The sequence below is a fragment of the Microtus oregoni genome, unplaced genomic scaffold, assembly GCF_018167655.1.
Source record: "Microtus oregoni isolate MIOR12 unplaced genomic scaffold, Mior012 000009F_ref0000495, whole genome shotgun sequence".
NCBI classification, from domain to species: domain Eukaryota; kingdom Metazoa; phylum Chordata; class Mammalia; order Rodentia; family Cricetidae; genus Microtus; species Microtus oregoni.
This window is the reverse complement of record NW_024543068.1, coordinates 9,189,356-9,215,004: the sequence shown is the minus strand read 5'-3', so window position 1 is coordinate 9,215,004 and position 25,649 is coordinate 9,189,356. Positions and strand designations below refer to the sequence as shown.

At 39.7% G+C, this 25,649-nt stretch overlaps 1 protein-coding gene across 28 annotated transcripts in view; it reads left to right on the top strand.

Moving 5' to 3' along the window:
* The window catches only part of Nrxn3 (neurexin 3), a 1,564,636-nt gene that overhangs the window by 486,953 nt on the left and 1,052,034 nt on the right, over window positions 1-25,649 (top strand). The window lies entirely within an intron of this gene.

Below are 25,649 nucleotides of genomic sequence, written 5' to 3'. Positions count from 1 at the left end.
AATTAGTGGTTGCTTTCTCAACAGTAACTTGCTGGCTTTGAACGCAGTCATAGTTTGCTCAGTCCTTACAGCATCTTGGTGCCTTAGTCCAGTGCCTCCTAGGTTCTGTCGATCAAAACCAACAGACTATGTGAGTAGGTGCAGGGCTCCCCTCAATAGAGGATAAAGCAAAACACAGTCAGGTTCTCAGAGCCTCCATGACTATAGCTGGGGAAATGAAGGAACCAAGACTATTAAGGAAGACTGCTCCACAAGGCAAACTCTCCCAAGTGTATCCATTCTTTCCTCATTCTGGGCTCTCTCTTTTTGAAAAACGGATAGATGGATAGATAGAAAGACAGACAGACAGACAGATAGATGATAGATACATAGGTAGATAGAGAGATAGATAGATAGATAGATAGATAGCACATTCCTTGTGCTCTCCCTCAAGTTTAGAAGACATGACTGAACTTGAATCTGTCAGAGCACCAGTCCCTGTCATCAGTCTCAGAGCCCATTCCTTACTGTCTGTCTCTGTGGACCACCTGGCTTGCCTACTCTTTCTGTGCTGTTAATACAGACACTTAGGTGTTTAAGGCTTTTATCTTACAAGTTCTATATTAGGTAAACAAGCCATTTGTTTAGGCTGGTAACATACCTATTCTGAAGGTGTGACAGTGCAACAGAATATTCTTATTTCCAGTTTGATAACTATAGTAACATGCCGCTGTACGGAGATGGATGTTTTAAGGACTTGTTTATGAATATATTTTTTCCCTAGAAAGATTGGAGTCAATTTGGCTTTTGTTCTTTGTGAGCAGAAAAAAAAAATGTCTGATTCTAAAAAGGTTTGGTTGATGACCTGACAAAGGATCGTCCTTTGATGAGGGTGGAACCTCGGCATCTTTATACTATTGGGCTGGAGTAAATTTAGCATTCACTTATTAATTTGTCAAATAATTGTGAATTAGGGACTTCTATATATCAAATACCATGGCAAGTACTAGAAATGTGATGATGATGATTAGGTTTTAACCTGAGATCTTGTTTCCATAAATGTTTGAGTTAATATGATGTCTAGGAGTATGAGATTTCATTACCAAATAGAAGAATCAATATTTTGCTCTAGTGTCTGTATTTAACTTGAAAAGTTACATTAAACTATCTAATTTTTAGCCTGAGATTTGCATATGAAATCATAAATGTTCTTTTAAACTCTAAATGTTTAACCCACAACAGGACTTTTATTGTCTCAAATTCAGCGATTGAAAACAGGAAGTTGTTAATCAAAGAACAGAAACACACAGAAAGTAATTTTTGGATGTACTGGACACGTCTTTCTTTTCTCTTTCTCTTTAATTTTTCTCTATATTTTTAAATTCTTCTTTCATATATTACATCCAGACCGTAGTTTCCTCTCCTTCTCCTCCTCCCCACCTCTGCAATCCCCCAGACCCACCCCCTTTCTGCCTCCCTTCAGAAAAGAGCAGACCATCTAAGGACATCAACCAACAGGTCATAGCAAGCTACAATAAGACCAGACACATACCATCACATCAAGGCTGGAGGAGGCAACCCAGTAGGAAGAAAAGAGCCCCACATGTAGGCAAAGGAGTCAGAGACAGTCCCTGCTCCTGCTTCTAGAAATTCTGTAAGACCCCGAGATACTCAATCATAACACTTGCAGAGGGCCTAGGTCTGACTCCTACAGGTTCCCTAATCTCTGTGAGCCCCTTTGAGTCCCAGTCAGTTGAGTCTATTCAATGGGCCATGTTCTCCTCATGTCACTGCCCCTTTGGATCCTGTGATCTTTCCTCTACCTCCTCCACAGGACTCCCCAAGCTCTGCCTAATATTTGGCTGTGGGACTCTGCATTTGCTCCCATCAGTTGCAGGATGAAGTCTGACTCTTTAATGATGATTCTGCTAGGTGTCAGTGTCCAAGAGCACTCCATAGGCAGGACAGACATGTTTGTCTTTCTGGATTTGGGTTACCTCACTCAGGATGATTTTTTTTTTCTTGTTCCACCCGTTTGCCCATACAGGCTCCCTGATTGTCAGTTGAGTATCTGTGAACCCCTATGAGTCCTGGTTAGTTGATTTGGTGGGCCGTTTTCTTGTGGTGTCTTGACCCCTCTGCTCTCTTCTGCAGAATTCTCTGAGTGGAGTGGGCATTTCTTTTGTATTTATTTATTTAGTTATTCATTTTATTCATTCATTCATTTATAGTTTTTAGAACAATCTTATTTTTAGTTTATACACCGATCCCAGTTCTCCCTCCCTGCTCCTTCTACTCTCCCCACCTTACTTCTCGACCCCCATCAACTTCTAGAGAGGGTAAAGCCTTCCATGGGGAGTCAACAAAGTCTGTCACATCACCTTGAGGTAGGACCAAGGCCCTCCACCCTGTATCTAGGCTGAGCAAGATATCCCTCCATAGGGACAGCTTCCAATGAGCTAGGTCATGCACTAGGGATAAATCCTAATCAAGTGGGCATTTCTTAACCTGCAAATCCATGTAAGGAGAGGGCAAAGCAAGGGAAGAAAATTATTATAAGTACATAATTTTTATGAGAAATCTCATTTATTAAGTGGTGATAAGGGAACTGGAAAGATTTTTTTTTTTCTGTTGGTGATTCTCTTGTTATATCTTTCTCAATTTTAGTTCAATTCAATTTAGCAAATGTCTATTAAATAACTATTACTCATTGACACTGGGTTTGCCACAGCAGTAAGAACATTAATTTGATGAAAGGCAGAAGAAAGAAGGCAGCAACATCTTCAAAATGCTGAAAGAAAGCAACCACTTCTTCTGTTAGAATTTAATAATCAAATATTATTCTTAAAGGGAAAAGGCAGCTAAGCCAGTGGTACACCCCACAAACCCAGGTACTTGAGAGGCTGAGTCAGAAGGATTGCAAGTTCAAGGCCAACCTGATAAACCTCCCTTTCAGGAGGTCAAGCCTGATAAACTTCCCTAGACAATGCTTTAGAATAAATACCTGATAAACTTTCTTCCCTCTTAGACAATGCTTTAGAATAAATACTGATAATACTAGCATTTGCCTAGAATATGTAATGCCCCAGTTTTAATCTCTAGTATTTTACACACACACACACACACACACACACACACACCACACACACACACACACACACACATTTTTACTCAAACAGTAAAGGAGAAAAAGAAATTCTAGATTTATTTTAAGTGACCAAAATAACAGAAAATTCAGGAAGAATATTAAACTGAGTAAAAGGGTACTAAGAACTGGAAATTAGAAAAAAAGTTTTAGTCAATAAATGTTCAGAGGGAGAAATGAAATTTTTTTTTTGAAGGAGTTGAACAGGTAAATAAGATTCTTTTCTAGGACAATTGCTGGCCATATGCATTTGCAGGTGAATTTTTCTGTAGTCTAAGAAAATATTAAGAGGTTGTAAGTATTAAACTTGGTCAGTGGCTTAATGAGGAAGAATTTAGAAACTGTCCTTGAATTGATGGGCATTTGGGGCCATCCTGTCATCTGTAGGAAGAGGAACATTTTGGGAGTCAGTGTTGGTCTCGAGAACTGAAGTTCCTATGATACAGTACAACTTTCCCCAGGCACCTGACTGTTAGACCACAGGATATCCCAGAAGAGGTTCCCAATCCTGGACTTCCTCAATACTTGAGCCTACGGAAGGAAAGCATGGGAAACTTGTCTACTTTTTGTCACTCATCATCACTTCAGTTGGAGAAGTTGTTAGATTCTAAAGAAAATGTAGATTCTTGGGATTAGATAAAGAGAGGGCTGCTTGGAGAAAAGGCCCAGGTGCAGGTGCAGGCAATGAGCAACTCTATTGTTTCATATCATTTAGACAATACCGTGTTCCCACCTGTGTTGCTTTGTTCATTGATAGCTCTGTCATCTGAATATCAGACTGAGCTGGGTTGTTGGCAGAGGCTGTTCATTTGTTCCCAGCTGCTCAGCCCCAAAATAATCACACAGAAACTATATTATTTCCAATACTGTTTGGCCAATCATTCTAGCCTATCCCTAGCTAGCTCTTACATCTTGAGTTAACCCATTTCTATTACTCTGTGTGTTCGCCACGTGGCTGTGGCTTACCGGGTAAAGTTCTGGAGCATCTGTCTCTGGGAGAGGCTACATGGCTTCTCCTGACTCTGCCTTCTTTTAGGCATTCAGTTTAGTTTTCTAGCCTAGCTCTACTCTGCCCTAACATAGGCCAAAGCAGTTTCTTTATTCCTTAACCAATAAAAGCAACACAATACAGAAGGAATTCCCTGGGTTAGCCAGGATATAGGCAAATTCTACGAGATAGGTGCTGAAGGTGGTTATGATGGTGGATGGTAGTCCATAGGTGTGGTTGATTTGGAAGAAGGACCATAATTTCTATCAGTTGTGTTTTTAAGTTGTTAGAGGACAGAATGAAGTGATGGATACTGGGTGGTTTTTTTTTGCCAATTATAATCCAGCTATGCCTTTGTCTCTGTGGATTTTCTTACCTCTATAGGTTCATGGGAAACTTAAGCTATTCTACCTGGTTGTTTTACAAATTCTTTCTCCTTCTGGCCATTTATTCACTTTCATCCAATAAAATTATTTTATAGATCTTTCTTTTAAATTTTTTTCAACTGGAGCTGGAGAGATGGCACAGTTGTTAAAGGCTAGGATCACAATAAAAAAACTGTTTTTATTCAACTGAAGAATGGATAATGAAAATATGGAACATACACAGAATGAAATTCTAGTCATCTGTAAAGAAAAAATAAAATTTGCATAGATGTATCACCCCTTATCAAAGAAGCAACTTCTTGAAGAAGACAGAGATTCAAACTAGTCAAAATGTAGAGAATACACAGGTATGGGGTGCCCAGCCCCAACTAGAACATCTGTAACACAACCTTTAGGCTAAAGGATCTGAGAACATTACAGAAGAAGAAGAAAATAGATTACAAGAGCCAGAGAAACAGAAAGCCTGATATAAAGTAGTATCTTCTAAACCTGACCGTCATACTTCACCCATGAAATCTCAACAATATTGTGGCCTAAACAAGAGCTGCATAATAGCAATTGACATGCAATGTCAACAGAATGACCTGTGGTACAAGCACAATGTACCAGTGTGGATGGGGTAAGCTTTACAGAGTCCCACCCCTAGATGAAAAGCTACAGGGTGACAGAAAGGGAAGTCAGTTTTCCAAAGGGACAAGTTCCCTGATAAAATATCAGGTGGTCAGCCCTAAACATATACATATGAGCAATACTAAATGGACTTAGGTGTGTCTGTAAAAATAGTAAGTGTAGAAGAGGTCATGAATTTGAGAAGAAATGGGAGGCACAGAGAAGTTGGAGGAGAGTTGGAAATGATGCAAATGAAGTACTCATGTATGAAATTCTCAAAAGATGTCTAATGTTTTTAAATGAATACTGATTTCTGCCTCAGATCATGCATATATTGCAAGCTTAAGTATATTGTATACATGATTGTATAGGTTAAACAATAAAACATGTAAAATAAGACATGAATGTCTTTCTGGGCAAAAAGTCTTAAATAGGGCATGTAGAAGTACTGAAATTCTGAAACTGTATCATGCTTAAATATGCCAAAGGACATATTCAACAAAGTAAGACAGAAACTTCAGCATAAAAAAGGTATTTGTTAAGATAAAATCCACAACAGTCCGTGATCAAGAATTTATAAAGAACTCTATGAATCAATTAGAAAATACTAGTATTTTTATTAAGAAAGAAATTTAAATAGATTGAGCATGAAGAAATGAATATATCTAAATGACTATCAGTAAAAAGATGGATATAACTTATAACATAATGTAATCCCACTACGTACAAACAACCCACGGCTACATCAGAAAGATTGACAAACATCAAGTGTTACAGAGGATGACAAATGACAGAAACTGAAATATGCTGGGATTGGCACATGCCAATCCCATGTTGTGTGAAAACTGATACAACTATTTTGGAAAATATTCTGACAACTAGCAAAACTGACAACTGGTACACCCTGTGGTTCTACTCCTAGCAATATGGCAACAGATATGCATACATACACACATCATTCCATGTATACAAATATATTCATAAACTCACTTCTTAAAATAGTTCCGAACTGGAAGACCCAAAATGGCCATGAGCAACAGAATAAATACATTTTTGTTAGTCACAAAACAGAGTGTCATAAGACTGTAAAAATGAATGAAGGAACCAAATATATCATTGTAGCTAAATTTCACAAACAAAATAGCAAAGAATGCATGACATAATTTTCATCTCACATAGCACTTAAAATTGTATAAATCTATTTTTTCAAAAGCTGAATAGGATAGTAAGGACAAGGGACGCTTCTAGGATACCAGGGCTATTTCATATCTTGGTATCGATTTCATGGGCATATGTATGGATCCTTTGAAATTTACTGGAGCCTTTGCTTCCTAATGTGGGTGCTTTTGTAAATGTTTGTTATAATTTTATACAAAGTTTAAATGTTTTTTTATCTAAGAATTAGAATCAAGGTATTTTATTTACAGAGGATTTGAAGGATCTGGGACTTGAACATTGGTTATGATTTTTCCAGAGAGAGGAGATGGTAAAGAATATTCTATTAAAAGCAGCAAACTAAGCTAAATGTAAAAAAAATAACATTTATTATTTTAAAATCAATGAGCATTTTAATGTATCTGGTGCATAGAACATATATCAGAAGGTAATTTAGCTAAGTGATTTAGCTAAAGATGCAAGCTAGATTCTGTTTGTAAAGTAAATTTGCAACAGTTGTGGGTGGGGTGGTTGGTTTCATCCATGTGGTCATCTGTTTTAATTGTCAAAGTCACACAACCCAGAATCATCTGGAAGGAGGGTCTTAATGACAGGTTATGTAGATCACGTTGACCTGTCTGTGGGGGTTTGTCTTGATTAGACTAAGTGAGGCAGGAAGACTCATCCAGTGTTGGTGACACCACACCTTAGGCTTGGTTCATGGACTGTGTTTTCAAAAGGAGAAAATAAACTGAGCACAAGTGAGTATTCCTTCATTATCTCTGTGCTTTAGACAATGGAGGTTACTGTTACTTCAATGTCCTGCTTCCTTGACTGCCCTTCAATGGTGGATTTTAACCTACAATTGTGAATCAAATAAATCCTTTTCTCTCCTATATTTCTTTTCATCGGGGTGGTTTAATACAGAATTTATTTGCAAAAACTCTTTTCCCCCTCTGTGTTATGCACATTTCTGCACCTTTAAAAGTATTATTAAGTTATTTGTTTTCCAATATAAAGTCCTACTTGGAGGATCTCATTGCCCTTGTGCCATCCTGAGATGACGGATCTGTCTCCTGAACCAGCTTGTCCACTATCTTAGAAAATGCACCCTTAATTGATGCCCTGGGATTTCAAATGGACTGTGCATTGGCAGGAAGAAGCCATAAACACACAATTTCATTCTGAGTTAATTACCCGGGGATAAAATTATTATCAGTAACATGGCTACACAGGGAAGAAACAGATGTATTATTTCCTCCATTTGGGACCCACACCTCTTCAAAGTAATGAGCAACTGAGACAGTATCTGCTGGGGGCTTGGGTCCTTCCCATTCACTCTAGAGAGCTTGGGTTTGGACACAGTATTGACACAGTCCACGGATGTAAATTTAAAGGAATGTTTCTGAATACTAGTGTTGGTTATGTATTGATCTAGACATAGCAAAGCAAGGCCATATCCTCCTCTTGATGGAAATTAGCATCCATGTGTAGATATTCTGCATAAATTTCTTCATGTCCAGTTTTGTGGTGTACCATAAAATCCCTTTTCAATAGCACACATACTAGATGACAGGGAATGGGATATAAGCATGATTTGGAATTGAGATCTATTTGAATCTCTCTAGAGTAAAACCCTCTCTATATTTCCAGTCTTCAAAATCAGTGAGATATTTCAGATTAGTGGTTTGGAAATTATTCTTTGGAGATAACTGATAATGATATTGAGGGAAACAGAAGTGTTATCATTTCTTCCTTAGAATATAAATCCTTTGCAGAAAAAATAATTTTTTAGTGACCAGTAGCCTTGGCTTATTGTATCAGCTAAGCTAAAAAGAGAGTGATGAGCCTTCCCCAAATATGACTGCCTGGATTCTATTATCAGTGATGGAGATGAGAAGCCAAGGTAAAAGACACATAGGCAGTCCATATGTTCTTCACTCTATTCTTCTACTGTTAATACTGTGTTGTCGTTCGTTCTAGTTTGAATAGGAATTGGGTAGAATTTACCAAAGCCAATTTTAAGATGGTTTTCTATTGTGTTTAGATTGTAGCCCTGTTGTCTTTTCATTATCATTCAGGCTAATTCTCCTGCAGACCCGTGGAAGGGGGAGCCAGTAGGGATAGCCAGTAGTGCAGCGGTGGGCAACAAGCAGATGTTTGCACAATAGAGACACACAAGCCATGTATGCCATCTTAATGATCGTTGGGGTGTTTGAGTCTTGACCTTAGGATGACAGCTGTCTAAACTGTCCTGGAATTTTCTTAATTATAATTTCATCCTTAGTCATATAACCTCAGAAGTTTCTCTCTCTCTCTCTCTCTCTCTCTCTCTCTCATGTTCTAGATGATAGCTATTAAGCAGTGTGGTGTACTAAGTAGAGTACTAAGTGCTAATTCATTTGAATTTACTTAATCTTCAGGCAAATTAAAAGTGACAGGATGGTGTCAGTAGGAGGCGAGGAAATCAAAACATATATAGCTTGTTTAAGGAGGCATAATTGGAGTTAAGACCTACAGTCTGGTTCACCAGCTGTATTCATAATCATTTCTACTTCCTCCCTAAAACAAGTATCTATCAAAGAGTACCATAAATGAAGAAACTATTCTACAAAGTACCAAGAATTCATCTTTAATTTAGTAGTGTATTTGAATACTAACATATTGAGTGACGGTAGAGGAAAGAATTGATTGTACAAGTCATTTGTTGTGCAGTAGAGCATCTTCACAAAAGATTGTGCAGATCAAGAATAGCGCCATCTGATTCCTCATCACTTGGAATATGTCTAATATAAGGCCAGCTGTTCATAGATTTGCACCGAATCTAGAAAATTTAGCAGGAAACAGGTTAAAAAAGGTATAAACAATTTCTATAGCCATTGTAGGTTGAAATAATATGTATTAGACATACTACATTAAATAAGGTGTACAAATAAAATTCATTTTACATATTGCATTTTTACTTTCTAGAAGTGGGTACTAGAACATGTAAGATTGGTTATATAGCTTATTCTACATTTGTGTTGAATCTTTTAAGATAAAAAAAAACATATGCATAACACAGAGCATCCCTTTTCTCATGCCTCTAAAACTTGGAAACTCACCTGGATTAGTTTGTAGTTATTTTAAGGCCATTGAAATAAGGAATTATGGGAAGAGGTCAGTTTCAAGGATGTTATATATAGTATGGAGAATATCACAATGAATTATCCTTAGTCTACAAAATAGTTCCCCAATTCCCAACAAAATACTTTTACATTTCAAGTGAAAATAAGTAAGTAAAAAGAGATAAATATGGATAGCTGGTCAGAATTCAGAAAGGAGGATGGAGAGTGTATAGCTAGCACCAAGTCAGTGAGAAGGGGTGTGTTCTAGGGGAACAGATGGTGTATATGTGTGGCTAAGGTAGTTTGGAATTAGATAATGAATAATTGTGGGATATCAGAAAAGAATTATCTTCAAATCTATGAAAGTTTCCTATTCAAGTATCTTACTTTGGGACTTTTTGTTTCTCAGAAACTTTTCTAATTATTGTCTTTGTAATGAATGATATACTCAAGTTTCTGAATCTTCCTCTTACTTAATAATGATATATTAGAATAGTGACTTCCATATTAAAATTTAAAGGTTATCATAGTCATCCCATCAGTGTTTATATAAACAATTTATTTAAATTTTTCTATAATTTCAACATCCTGCTTCTCACTCCTCTGTATTTATAAATACAGTCAAATGAGTTCACTTAGTATTTTTCATATGTGTATGATTTTAAGGCTGATCACTTGGTGCTGGATAATCAATTAGGAGTCCCCAAACTTGGGAAACAGCATTTTTTTCTCTCTCTCTGGGTCATTGTTAGTCGCCAGTGGTTCGTCATCTAGGGGTGGGGCCCCATGAGAGTTCTCAAGGATAGAATGGTATTTTTATCAATTGAGTAAAATCTTATCATCTTTCTACATGGAAATATGGACCAAGTAGAATAAGAAAGAGAGTGTTAACAACAAGTTTTGGATGACCTTCTGTCTCATGTTCTCATCTTTGTTATTTAAGTTCTGATGAAAACTTGCATCATATTTTGGGCTCTCCCTTCACTCTGTCAATCTTGCTTATCTTCGAGTTGGAAGCCCCTGTATAGGAGGGAGGATCTAAGAAGTAGGGCTTGTGAATCCTGAGCAAGTATCTGTGCAAGCCTGAAGTGTCGGGCATGTGTAGTCCTCTAGGGAGGAGGCACAGCAGAGCACAAATCACATGGAGATTATTTTCTAAAACTGGCACATGTGGTGTAAAGAAGTTCCTATAGTCAAACACACCCGGAAGAAAGACTTGTGCATAGCACTGGCTCCAAATCTTAGCAGTCTTGTAAGCACCAAATTGCCACCGTTGACCCTTTTGTGTTTGCTGAAGCACATCATTCCAGGAGGTATGATGGCAAGCCTATTTGGAATGAGCAAAAGGACTTGGTGGTAAATAGAAATTGTCTTCCCTCAGAAGTAGAATGCCAAATTTGTGCAAGTGACATATAAGGATAATAGAATTTCACTGTATTATATCTTCTTCTAAGAAGTCCACTGACTTGGATTATATTTTAAATAAAACAGGTTTGTCATTTTCCACGCTGTCTCATGTATCTAATGGGTGAAGGCAGAGGGGAAAGAGCGTATATGATGTGTATTTGGTGACAGAAGAGCTCCAATCTGCCTAGGGAAACAGACCAGTAAATGACGCTGGTGGAGTTGGTGAGGCATTTTAACAAGATCTTGGGGCCTCTTGGGGCCTTAAGATCACAGAACAGAAGATACCAACCAAAGCCACAGGACTGGAAGACAGGCTGTGGCGTGTGACCCCTGCCTCCCTTGTCCCAGCCTCCGTAGACTCAATAGATGGCTGTAACAGCCTTCCAAAATGCTTCCTCTGCTCCTGTTTTCTCCTGGTTCTGTCTAACTACAGCTCTGGCACAGGGATGTTGTTCTTTGTGAAATGACAAAGTTCATTAAATGACAATGTTTCATGACTCAACGTTATGGCTCAATATCATCTAATAGATTTCTGTTTTGTTCAGATCAGAGTTCAGATTCCTAGATGTCTATAAGATTTTACAGGACTGGCCCCTGTTGGTTCCCTGCTCGTGTATCCTATTTTATCCTTTTCTCTTCCAGCCACATAATCCCCTCTTGGTAGTCTTTGTATGCATACTTCATTTGCTGCAGAGATATTTTCTTTTCATCATTGTCTGCCTAAGAGTCTCCCTGACCAAAAGCCATATTGCTCATCCTTCCTGCTTCCTATGTTTTACAGATATGTCACTGTGCCTTATAGTTCTTGCTGTGCTACTCAATGAATAAGCCCATACCCTATCTAGCACTTTCTTTCCTTTTGTTTGTATATCATTGTCTGACATAATGATAAATTCTCTTCTTCATAATGTCCATCCACTTAAGCGTTAAAACCCATGTGAAAAAAAGAAACTTTGTTGTGTCTACTTTGAAGCAATTCCTGGCACATAGCATTCACTCAGTAAATTCTCATTGATTGATTTATTTTTCTCCTCTGGCACGATTGGCACGTATATTTATTTAATGAGTGGATGGACTGTGGGACGGTTAGTATCTTCTCTTGGCACCTGTGCAAGCTCTTATTTTTCAGCGTGTCTTTTTTATTCTGGGATGACTTCACAGTTCTCTTTGGGAATAAAAGACTTAATCAGAGCTTCTTGGGAATTCTTGGACTCTGCCAAAGTATCATCCACTCACAGATGGAAATGGCCATAAATCATCGGCAATAATGAAAGCATACAACACTGGAAAAGATGGTGGTGCTTGAAAGGGTTGGCTTTGGGGGCAGAGGGAGGAACTGTGAGAGATTTGTGCTTGTCCCAGAGATCTTACCCCATGCTGAGAAGCTCAATTGGTAACATCCATTTTTAGATTAGTACTGTGTGTGAGAGAGAGAGAGACAGACAGAGACAGAGACAGAGACAGAGACAGTGACAGAGAGGGACTGAGAGGCAGAGAGACACAGGGAGAAGTATATGTAAATGCCTTAATACACATGCATGTGACCCAAAGAAGCTATATCAGCGAATTCAAAGGTACAAATATTTAAAAACTTTCAGGCCTTAGGAGTTTGTCATTGTTGAATTCAGGGAACGTAGAAAGAAAAAAAAATCAATAAAGACAAATTAAACTTTCAGCCATGGTGGAAGGTTGCTTTTTATCCAGAGTCTTTTTATTCCGTATGTGGCTATTCTGAATTTAAAAAGATTCTTCTGTCTAACGTGTGGAATATGGATGATACCTGTGTATACCTTCCAGACAAGAAAATCGAGCAGTGTGGATCGGATGGTGGCAATGGAAGCGCAATAAACAGGTGGCACGAAATCTTATTTGGAGCTAGAGTCGGTAGAGTTAATTAAGAGTTGAATGTTAGGGGGGCTAGAGAAATGGCTCAGTGGTTAAGAGCACTGCCTGCTCTTCCAAAGGTCCTGAGTTCAATTCCCAGCAACCACATGGTGGCTCACAACCATCTGCAGTGAGATCTGGTGCCCTCTTCTAGCCTGAAGGCATACCTTCACACAGAATACTGAGAATACTGTATACATAATAAATAAATACAATCTTTTAAAAAATGACCTTGATTTAAAAAAAGAGTTGAATATTGGGTATGAGGAGTGAGTTCTTGAAAATATCATTATTAGTAAATGATTTAGGTGGTGGCAATAAGGCAAGAGTGTACTCTCAAATTTAAGAGGCTTAAAACAGAGGAGTTATTCCCCACTGCCATCCCATGTTCCTTGTGTGTTGGCTGGTGGTTTTTCTTTGTTTATTATTTTCCTCACTTTGAGACCTGAGCTGATAGGGAAGTCACTGATTGGAACATTGCTGAATGAACTACAATGTAAAAGAAATTTTAGGGGCTACTAGTCTTTAAAGAATATTTATGTATATGTTGGTGTGTTTCTAAGTCTGTGTATATCCACCAGTTTTTGCTCAGTCATCAAGAAAGCCAGAGGAGGGTATCAGACTGCTTGGAACTGGAGTAATAGGTGGTTGTGAGGCACCTAATGTGAGTTCTAGGAACTGAACCCAGCTCCTCTGGAAGAACAGCAAGTGCTCTTACAGTTTAGAGTCATCTCTTACAGTAATAGCCATCTCTTCAGCCCCCAGAAGATTTTCTTATTGGGAAAAAATTATATGTTTGGCCTGATGGTGAATATATCACTTCTCCTCAAAACAAATTACCCAGAATGAACTGCATGGCTTCAGCTACCATAAATTAACCAATAAATGTAATCCTTTCTCATTACCCAGAGACAACGGGTTATAACTTACCAAAACAGCCTCATGAGTAACTCCAGAGTGTCTTCCAGGTTTAGCTCACTATATATAAGTAAACATGTTCAAGAGGAATGAGCTTAGGGGAGCAGAATCCTTATTTCTGTTTCAGTCATGTTTATTTTATCAAACTTGCTTGTTAAGTGGAGATGTCAGGAGAGTGCCTGAATATAGGAACCGGAGCACCTGAAGAGATTTATGGCCAGAGATGTAATTTGAACAGTAATAGCACGTATGTTACATTTGGTTTAAGAGGAATCATAAAGTATTGTTGAGGTCAAAATAATAGCTAAAGAGGAGCTCTCAGTCTTTCTCCAGGACGAGCCCTTCCAGAGGAGATGCCAGAACTGAGAGAGGTTCTAATCATGGTAGTCAGAGATACAGAGAATGCTTTAAACATCATTGAGAAGTCAGTCTTACAAGAAAGAGGGTAGTGAAAGGTCCAGGGAACTGAGATTCAAACATTGATTTGGGAAAGCGGTCATTCATACCACTAGTGCAGTGTTAAAAAGAAACTTCCATGGCAGGTGTTTTTTTTTTTTCCTTGTTTGTTTTTGAGACGGGGCCTAGCTCTGTCACCCAGTCTGTTCTGGCTCTCACAGGCATCTTAGTCGACTGAGTGCTGGGGTTCCAGGTGTGCATCACCACACCAGCTGACCACTAGCAGATTGAGGAAAGAAGGCCATTTGTGCAGTAGCAAGAAGGATGGGCAGTTTTTGGAAGAGTTGCAATCATCACAGCAGTGCAGTGGTATGGCAAGTCTTTCTCTCTCCCACCAGCTGGCTCCAATTAATGACACAGAGGCTTCTTATTAATAATAAAAAAATTTGACCTAGAGGTTAGGCTTGTTTCTAACTAGATCTTATAACAAATTAACCCATTTCTATCAGTCTACAACCTGCCACATGGTTTGTGGCTGTTACATCTCCTCCTACACATTCTACTTCCTCGGCCTCTGGCTGGCAACTCCACCTTTTAGTTCTTCCCAGCATTCTCTCTGCTCCCCAAATCCTACCTAGCTATTGGCCATTTAGCTTTTTTATTAAACCAAAGCAAGTGGCACATCTTCATGGTGTGCAAAAAGATTATTCCACAACACAGTGGGATCTGTGGTCAGAAGGAAACCAGCTCCAAGAAGGTAAGAGGTCAAAAGGTAGAAGGATTACATGCCAGAACATTTTATCCTATAAATCAATACTTTGCAATATAAGCATATTGGTTTACTAGTAAGGCATCAAGGTAAAGAATCCTCAGGTACCAGCTGGAAATATGAATATGAACACACAGATAATTAGAGCTGTTCTAACATCAAGGAGCCATCTGCGTGGAGCCCACTTAGACCTAACATGTGGGTTGCTTCTAATAAAATAGAGAGAAAGAAGAATGAAGATGCCAAGGATGAGCCTTACACAGCACACACTAAGAAAATAATGAGAAGACAAATTACTCGAGAAAATAGAACGAGTTCATTATGTGTCAGGGAATTGAGGAGAATGCCAGCAAGAGGCTTTTCTTCAGGTTCTGTGTTCTTATAAATACATAGTGTATGTACTGTACTCTCAGCTCAAATTTGCAGCAATTACTGCTGTGGGTTTTAAATACATAGTCTGCATTTAAGTACTGTGGGACACTTAGGATAATCATTTTGCAAGTCTCACGTTGATGTGGTTGATGCTTTCGTGCTGTTCTAGGTTGTGCTGTTTTCTCGGTGTTTAAAAATCTTTTTCTAAATGGTATTGAAATGGTATATACTCCTTTTCTTTTCTTCTTCCATTTCTTCTTATTCTTCTTTCTACAGCCGTAATCATGTATCATCATCATGGCCAAAATAATCATTGCCACAAACCTTCAATAAAGTGATTATTTCAGTCTAGGTATTGCAGACACCTGTAATCACAGTGTTGGTTCATTCCTTCTACCATGTGGGGCCTGGAGACCAAATTACCAGTCATCAGGCTTGGCAGCAGGTGCTTTTACCTAAGAGCCATCTCTCCACCCCATAAATATGTTTAAAATGCTTGCCTTAAAGATGGTTCAGGCTCTTTAACTAAGCTCTTTAAGTCCAATTCTAGAGAAATAGTGGAGAAAGGAAATGCCAGGAAGACATAAGACACTGAGACCACAGATTCATTATGTTATTTGGCAGAAATGTCTTTCTATGTAGATTAATTGGCAGCAGAAACTGCATGATCGTGAATGGCCCAGGAATGTAAAGAATGGTGTCAGTGTCACTATTACATGGAATAAAAGTGGCCTCCATCATCCTTGTTGCCAGGAATCATGTGGTCTTATGATACTTATGACTCTTCTCCTGCAGGATGGTCCCATCTCTCCTCTTCCTCGACCCTTTGCTGCCCTCTCCTTTCCATTCTCTAATCCCTCCTTTCTTTCTCCCCTTTCCTCCATCTCTTGACCTTACTAGCTTTTCTAGAACTGGTTCGTTATCTACCCATTTACCTATCAGACTCAGACTTCTTTCCTGTCACATCTTTCAAGTCTCCTTTGTCCCTAAAGGATGTGGACACCTTGTGGCTCTCTTCTTTCTTGCCATCTCTGTTCAACTATTCACCATTCTTTCCTGAACCAAGCCATGTTTTCTTAATTTGTATCCTAGCTCTTCCCTTTTACACTACTCCAGTGATCCCTAGTCCTGTCATCTCCTATTCCTCCCCTTCTCCCAGGCTATCCAGTCTCTTTATGAATGTTACTCTACATAACCACGTGTGAAATACTATGTGTGATACATTGAAGTACAGAGACACTGAAGTTCAACTTAGAAAATAGTGAGGCAACTATCCTTTACTAGTCAGTATGAGGCTTGATCCAGACTCCTGTCCTCTAGGGTTGAGTTGATCATTTCTGTATCTAGAAATGTCTCTATCTTATATATTGTTTTTTCCCTAGCACCACTGTCTCTTTGTACTTACCTGTGTGCTGTCTCCACTACACTGTAAATTCCACGAAGCCAGGGATCATTTCATGATTACAGAGCTTAGTATTCTGTAAGCTTTCCCCTGCACTTGGTGAACAAAATGCAATGCTGGTAGACACAGATGTGTCCACAGGAAGAGAATACTGAAAATTAATGAGAAAGATGTTGGGTGTGGAATCAAATGGGCATGGCAAGGAGATTGAATCAGGATGAAAGAACAGGGGGTGGTGAATGCAGCTACAAATATTTGAATTTGAGTGACCACGGCAAGAAATAAGGAAGTCAGGAGGATTGAGGGTTGTACTTCTATACGGGTTGGTTTGGGGTCCTTCAGATTGTTTTTAATTGTAGATTGATGGTACTTCTGAAGTGGTGTGAAGTACAAAACAAAGAGGTGTGAAGTGTCTGAAGGGAGGTGTGTGCAGGTAAAGGGAATAGGGCATCTCTCAACCGTGAATGAAGTTGAGTAATACTTAATCAAGTTCAAAGTTCCAAGTTTCTCCAAGGATCTTCCCTGGAATGTTTGCAAGGCTAAAGCTGAAGGGCCACACTGCTCACTTTTGGAAGGACACCTCACATTAGGGATGCAAGGGTTTGGTTTCCAGTTAAAGATGCATGAATGGATGGAATTAGCAATGGCAGATGGTGGCTAAGTGGAAAGATAGCCTTCATCAGATGCTTGGGGAAAGCCCAGTTTAGGAATTGGGAAAGGAAGATTGAAACAGAAAATTAGGCATCAAGAGCTCCTTGGAAAGTGTGCAGTGATTAAACCCAAGCATGGAGTGAGGTTTCAAGGAAGGAGTGCTATGGGCAAAACAGGAGCTTTTATGGCCTCTAAAGGGTACCGCTTTTTAAAATTAAAATTATAGGACATTAGTATTGCTGTTACAGAACTGTTCACTCACGAGTTAAACATTCTTTTCTTGGAGAGCAACTAAATGAATGGCGTTTTAATACTGCAGAGACAAGGTGGTAAGAATTATTTCCTCTGCCATCCATAAAATAAAATTCTTTTATTAGGTTCCAGTGAAACAGTATACTTTAGCCACACAGTCAAGTTGAAGCCAGTGATAGAAGCCACAGAGATAAAAGAGGAGTGTTTTGATTTGCCCAGTGTCACATTCCATTCTTGCCTTTCATTATTTGGAATCAAAACAAGCTATAGATTTGAGGTTTTTATGGAATTCAAGTTGATGCCTTCTTCTTTCTTTTACCTGTGTTTCAGAAATGCTCCTGTTGAATTTTCTCTTGATTTTTTTTCCAATTTTCTACTCACAAGTTGAATAATAGTGAAGAGAGCCCTTTAAGGGTCCAGCAATCTTTCAGGAGCACCAGGCCCAATGCTGATAGTATTTTTCTCCCAGAAAGCCCATCAAAAAGCAGGGACAGAGGATAGCCTTTTTCTTTGCTGTCCTCAATTCTAGGGTTGTGGCACATACAAGTGATACCTAGTGGTCAGGAGAGCTGTATCATTATAGTAGGGTGGAACTTGCAGATACTATTTTCTCTTGGATGTAAGAAACTTCAGACAATAGTATGGCCAATAAATGTCCCAGTAGAAGCAAGGAATGCCATGACCCTAGAGGTTTAGCCCTGTGAAAGTTCCAGGAAAGATGCTTGGAGAAAGTTGGGACTTTGAACTTTGTTAAGTGTTACTCAGCTTTTTACACAGGTAGAAACATGTCCTATTTCCTTCAGGTGCACACACCTCCTTAGAAGCCATAAATGGCATTTTCAATAGTGTCTATTTCCATGTCTGTCTAAAATAAACTCTTAAATCTCAAGGCAGAGTAGGTTTTCACAATTTTTGGTTATTCTCCGGACATTTCCCTGTTCCCTTGGCTCTTTTTTGCCAAAATTAGATAGAACCAGGATTTCTAGCTGGTGACTAGGACTTCAAGGTCATGCATTAGGTGAAGCAATACCAAGTCAAGTTTGCATCAACCTAGGTATTGTGGTGAGGTTTTGTTTGAGATTATAGTTAATAGGCTTTTTTTTTTAACTCTTTGGGGGCCCATCACCCAGCTCCCAAATAATCACATTGAGACTTGTTCTTTATTATGAATGCCCATCCATAGCTAGGCTTATTTCTAGCTGCTTTTCTTAAATCCCATATACCTTTCCCTCTAGGCTTTTATCTCTATTTCTGTCTATCTTTTCTTTCCTTCTTATTTCATGTCTGACTGTGTGGCTTGGTGGCTGTCCCCAGCATTCTCCTCTCTTTCTCCTTTTCTCTCTTCTCTTTCTTCTCTTTTTCTTCTTCTATTTATTCTCTCTGCTTAGCAGAGAGAATATTCTCTCTCTTAGCCCTCTGTTGCTTAGTTATTGGCCATTTGACATTTTTTTTTTAATTTATTTATTTATTAAGGATTTCTGCCTCGTCCCCACAACCGCTTCCCATTTCCCTCCCCCTCCCCCCGATCAAGTCCCCCCCCCCTCATCTGCTCGAAGAGCAATCAGGGTTCCCTGACCTGTGGGAAGCCCAAGGACTGCCCACCTCTATCCAGGTCTCGTAAGGTGAGCATTCAAACTGCCTAGGCTCCCACAAAGCCAGTACGTGCAGTAGGATCAAAAACCCACTGCAATTGTTCTTGAATTCTCAGTATTCCTCATTGTCCGCTATGTTCAGCTAGTCCGGATTTATCCCATGCTTTTTCAGACCTAGGCCAGCTGGCCTTGGTGAGATCCCAATAGAACATCCCCATTGTCTTAGTGTGTGGGTGCACCCCTTGTGGTCCTGAGTTCCTTGCTCGTGCTCCGTCTCCTTCTGCTCCTGAAAATGGGGCACTGATCTGAACAGAGAATTCTCAACAGAAGAACTTCAAATGGCCAAAAGACACTTAAGGTCATGCTCAACTTCCTTAGCGATCAGGGAAATGCAAATCAAGACAACTTTAAGATACCACCTTACACCTGTCAGAATGGCTAAAATAAAAAACACCAATGATAGCCTTTGCTGGAGAGGTTGTGGAGAAAGGGGTACACTCACCCATTGCTGGTGGGAATGCAAACTTGTGCAACCACTCTGGAAAGCAGTGTTTCGGTTTCTCAGGAAATTCGGGATCAACCTACCCCTGGATCCAGCCATTTGACATTTTATTAGACCATCAGGTGTTTTAGACAAGCAAAGTAACACAGCTTCAGAGGTAGACAAATGCAACGTAAAAGAATGCAGCATAAAAGAATGCAGCATATCTTTGCATCATTAAGCAAATCTTCCACAGCATAAACAAATGTAACACACCTTCAACTAATACTTTACAATAGAGATCATAGAAAGCCCAGGTTGGATAATTTCCCTCAGAAACCATGAAGGCAAGTGTTTGAAGAAAGCATGTTTTCAGACTTCTTTCCAGAGTAACTGGAATGCAAAAAGCCAGGCTCAGGGCCCAAGGCCCTTCAAAGTTCACTACACCAGGCTTTTCTTTAGGTCCACCCAGTCAGCTCCCAAATTATAACATGGAGACTTATTGTTAGTTCTGAATACTTGGCTTAGTTTAGGTTAATTTCTGGCTAGCTCCTTTAACTTAAATGAACCTGTTTCTCTTTATCTATCATTTGCCTTGGGACTTATTTACTTTTATTTCCTTCTGTATATCTTACTTTCACTGCTTTTTGTGTCTGACTGACTGGCCACTGCGTGCCTTCTGGCCCCAGGCATGTCACCCTTTCTCCCCATTCTCCTCATCTCCCTCATTCCAGAATTCTACTCCTACTTATTCTCTCTGCTGCCAGCATTGCCTACCAATCAGGTACCTTAGGCTTTCAAAGTGACACAAATACAACTCATTTTTACATAATTAAACACACATTCTTTCAGCATGAAGCCAATACAGCAAAACCAAATGCAACACACCTTTCCATAGCTAATATCATATTCTGCAACATAAACAAATATAATACAGCTTTGCTAAGTTAATATGATATCCCAGAATAGTGCATAGTCGATTAAAAGTCTTGTGAGTTTGAACAGGCTTCTGGAACTTGCTAAACCTGTTTCTCTCATGTAAAATGAGACGGTTGTGGTGAGGGAGGGAATTTTAAACATAAAACAGATAATGAAATTCTAGGCCCCAACTAACCCTATTCATCAGGATCGGATGCAGATATGGGTTAGCACATGAGCATTAGCACAAGAGAGCAGCACAGTGACCACAGAGCCTTCCACAAACCAGCAAGCTATGCAAGCTCTACCTGTCAAATTTCCTAGACCCTCCCCTACTCTCCACTCTAACCATGGATCCTACTGACTTCTGATGGCTTTCTTTTACTTGAGTGTTTCTTCTGTAACGCCTAGTGCGCAGGTGCTCTGTCATCCTTGGACTTTCTTTCTTCACCTTTGTTATTGTTGTGTGCTTGTTTCGTTTTTCCATCCGAATTCTGGCTGTAAGTCCTCAGAGCTCAGTTCTGTATTTAGGACTGTGATCTGCTGCAGCCCACTAATCGACCACCTGGTTTGCATTGTCTTTGTGGGATTCTCCCCCAGACACACTCATTATCCCCAGGTAAGGATTTCTCTACTGCACTTTTTATACATTTGGTCCCTTATTTTGCCACATCATGGTTGCTTTACAAATGCTTTTCTACTTGTTTTCTCTTAACTCATTTCCACGGTCATCACTAGGTTAGTCTTTCAAATTATGTCAACCAAACCTCTTCACTGTCCCACCTGAGTGGCTTCCTAGTGGCTTTAGGATTGGTTAGACTTTCTTAGCTGGCTGTCAGAGGCATTCTGAGGACCTGGGAAGCTTCTTGTCTGCCATCATTCCCACCAAACCCCAGTTGAAGCTGCTGAGACTTCTCTTTTGGCTCCTTCTCTTATTGTTATTTCTCTTGTTCTCCTCTTTCACCTCCTTAATGCTGATATCACAGCCCCCTGGCTGCATACATTGGAAGATACTTTGAGGCTGCTCCTTGTCCCTACTCACACCCTGAATTTGGAGCCTTAGTCATACTTTGAGGGTAGAAATGCCCTTAAAAATACTTTTTATTCAGATAGCTAATTTGAAGTTTTCTGATGCTTCCGCTTGTGGCTGACGCTTTCTTGCTGTGTGCTTTTCATTATTTTATTCCCGAGACTTCGACACTGAAGAGATAACTGGATAGATGCTACCAGACTTTCTCTGCAGGAAACACCGACTGTTCTTTCCATGCTCCCCAGTTCCTAGCAGGTGCTTGTATGTGCTAGTGGCCCACTAAGTGGCTCCTGAGCAAATGATGGTACATATTTGTCTGCTACAGGACATCCTGAGTTCTTCTGGACGAAGGTTATGTCAATCCCATTGGACAATCTACAGTATGATAAAATTTACATAATTAATGCACTTTTTTAAAATTCTGGGCAGTCTTCGTGATTAATTATTGCTTTGATATGTGAATTTCAGTTATGATATGGTATGAAAGTTGGGCAGCTTTTGTGTACTACATGAGATTATACTTCATAAACTTGAGGAGCCCAAACCAGGCAGCTATATTTTCATGATGATTTACATTTCAAAGATTAGTTGTGACCCAGGTGTGAATTTCTGCTATTAATAGGGCTCGAAAGAATTTTTAATTCTAACTTAGTTTCTCTTCTACCAGCCTGAGCAGTTCTTGGACAGCAAACACAAAAGGAAACAGGCCAGGCTCTGGGGGTTTATTCCAAGTCCAACCCTAGCAGGGGTAGGGAAAGAGCCGATAGAGAATATATTAATCTTGTATGGTTTCTATAACAAACCACCACAGTCTGGAGTGCTTCAAAACCAGAAACGTATTCATTCTGAAGTCCAAAGTCAGGTCCGCTGTTTTGAAATCAAAGGTGCCAGCAAAACTGCTCTCTCTTAGAGTTCAAATCAGTCCTTCGCATCGTCCAGGTGCTGGTACCTGCCAACATTCCCTGGCTCATGACTGCATTCCTTCACTATCACTATCTTCAGATTTTCTGCTCTCTCCATATGTTGAATCTACCATTGCCTCCCTCCTAAAAGGATACAGGTGATGCCATTAGGGCCCATCTGGAGAATACAGGATCACATCTACAAAGACTCTTTTTTTCCCAAAGAAGAGAATATTTACAGGCTTCAGTGCTCAGTGCTTAGAGTCTGACATCTTTGAAGACCATTATTCAGACTCCTTCAAAGGCCGGTTTTCTTTCCCCTTTAGAGACGTCAAGTGTTTGATCTCCTAGGGGTATTTTTTTTTTTACAAGCATACTCCATAAGTAAACAATGTGATGGCCCATCTGAAAGAAGCCAGAGGCTCCCGTCATCAAGGTCTGATTTAGGTCACCCAAATGCCCCTGAGCAGATGTGTATGGCAGCATTCCCAGCTCTCATTATGAAAACAAACCATTAATTATACCGACTGAGGAGCTGATGAGTAACAGGAAGAGCCCATCTGAGTTCTGGACAAGGACTCCACTGCAGCCAGTTCCTACCAGCTGGCGGCTGTGAGTGGACAGTGGTCCAGGTCTGTGCGAACAGGTGTGCTCTGCTGGCCTGGTACTCACTCTTCTGTGTCCGGCAGTAGCCCTGGCCATCTGTTCCACAAGGAAAGTCACAAAGGGTGTAAGTGGGCTCTGACGGGGGAGTTGAGGTGACAGCAGGAGAGTCCAGTGGGCTTGGGTAGGCCACCATGCAAGGTCAGAGCAGGGACTTCATCTTTTTTTTAAAAAAAAAAATGGGATGCAGGCACTTCTGTCTTCTTCATCACCTCCCCAACTGTCTGTCTTTCAACCCATGAAGTAGATGGGTCCAGTGGAGACCCTCCTCAGCACCTGCATGGGCTTTATTCAGAGCAATTTGACCATAATATGCCGACTTCGGCGTGGTAAGAGAGATTAACTTTTCGAGAGGCTCCTTGTTTTAAGTCCCACTCTGTGAGGGAAGGGAGAATCTTAAAGAAACCTCAGGGAGGAGAGAATCTTAAAGAAGCCCCAATTTGCCTTATGCTGTAGGATACTAGGTCAGTAACAGACTGTGAAGCCAGACTCCCCTTCATTTCCATTCTGATTCCATGACCCAATCCTGACATTATCCTAAGAATACAGGCAGCATTTGCAATTCCTGCATTTTCTTTCCCTGTAAAATTAAGGTGACAGTCATGGGCTTTTGCAGGGCACCAGGAGCTAGTCTCTGCATGCTGGCTAAACAGCTGTAATCCTTACAGCAACCTTTTAGCTGAGTGTGCAATGTCCCACTTCCAAATTGAAGACACGGAACTACAAACATTTAAAGAGTGCGCACACCACACAGTTAGAAAAGTGAGCCTAGATAGTTTGATCTTAGAATATGTGCTATACACTATATTTTACATGCCTTTAAATCGTGATGATCAAATATCGTGACCCTTTACACCAGATAAGTCTGAAAAGTTCCAAGTTATACTTACATTCCGGTGAGTTTTAATAGTGTCCCCATTTGCTGTCAACCCTATTGTGCTTTCTTGGCTTAATTATGTTTCCCACTTTGTATGTAAAGCACTAACAATGGCTCAGAGGAAGCCCTCTGATCAGGTTAGCTACTCACCACCCTGCCCCACCAAGAACCACCCCACACCCAGGACCCTGGATAGAGCTAGCCCATTAATTCAGGCTCTACAAGTATACTTCCCACTCTTGTAACAGGCATTACTTATTGATCCCAGCATAAGTCTTTCCTTCTTAATTTCCTAAGCAGCCATTCTTAATTACTCAAATTTGACATGTGAAATTAATTACTTGCTGTTCCTAGTTGCATTGACTCTAAGAGCCCAAGCTCGGAGGGTAGGTAAAAACCTGAAGTTAAACTGAGCTATGGCTTCTCTGTCTGCATTAAAAACTAATACTGGGTTTTGACAGTGATAATAAATTGTGAACCTCTTTAGGTATCCTAGCTTTTTGAGAAATAGTTCCTCAAATAGTCCTATTTAACTCTTAGTCCACTATTTCTACCTGTTTTATATATCTGTAAAGATTTTTAATTTAACCAGTGATACCCTGCCTTAAATTGCCATTGAAATACTGTAGAAGTTGTTTGATAAATAAAGCAGAGAAGGGAGTCACTGCAGGAATTACAGCAGGCATTTGAGAATCAAGGCTTGGGAACAGGTCTTTGAATGTGTAACTGGTGGTGAAATTCATTTTAGGTAGGTTATACAAAGCATAAGGGACATCTAGTGGTTACCAACTTCTCTGCAGATTTATAAAACATAATAAAAGTCAGTCACCGGGGAGTTGAGGCTAAGATCATCACCTTGGTTTTTTTTCTTTTTCTTTCTGAAAGAATATGAAGCTGTGTGGGGAGGGAGAGTGGAAGTATCTGGGATGAGTTGGGACAAGGTAAAATATAATAGAAAATATTACATAAAACATTAAATTAAAAAACTTAAAAACAATCGCCACCTTGTAAGGAAACACATAACAAAGGTGGTGGTGCTGTCCAATGACAAATGGGTAAAGTCAGTGAAGAGTAAAGACCTGCTCTTCTCTGTCATCCTTGTCAACTGGACCCAACTCTTATATACTGTCTTCTGCGCCAGATAGGAGATTACTCTGATATCTGCTACCTGTCAGCATGTTGAATTTTCCCACCACCTTTCCTGTATCTTTTACTGATTATAGGGGCCCCTTTTTGGGCCCCTTTGAAAAAACATCTGATTAGGATGTTCATTAGGCTAAAAGCAGAACTGTTTAGCCAGCCAGATAAGAAATAGTTTGTAATTGCTTTTGACAGGCAGACCCACTTTGGATGTTGCTCAGCCGTGAAGAAACTCCAAAGCTTCAGTCTGTGTATTTAAATAGACATAGGTCTCATACATTAACAATAAACTGATGTATTATTTGAACACATCTTCTTAGGCCCTAAGAGTACTACTGGAATTTCCTCCATAGTCTAGGCCCTCTTTGAAAAACCAATCACTATCCATGGTGTTGAACCAACTACTTCTCTTTCAGTACTGCTTAGACTACTTGCCTGTCTGGTATGCTACTGATGTTTTTGATCAACCATGCTAGACTCCTTGAGGACTCTGTTTCAATAAATATTTAATAGAATTTTATACTCTTCCGCATTTAGACCTTTCATATAACCTCTTTCTCCAAACTCTGCTTGCCATGTCTATTGTCGTCTTTCTCTTTTCACGTTAGCTGCTGACAGTCAGCAGT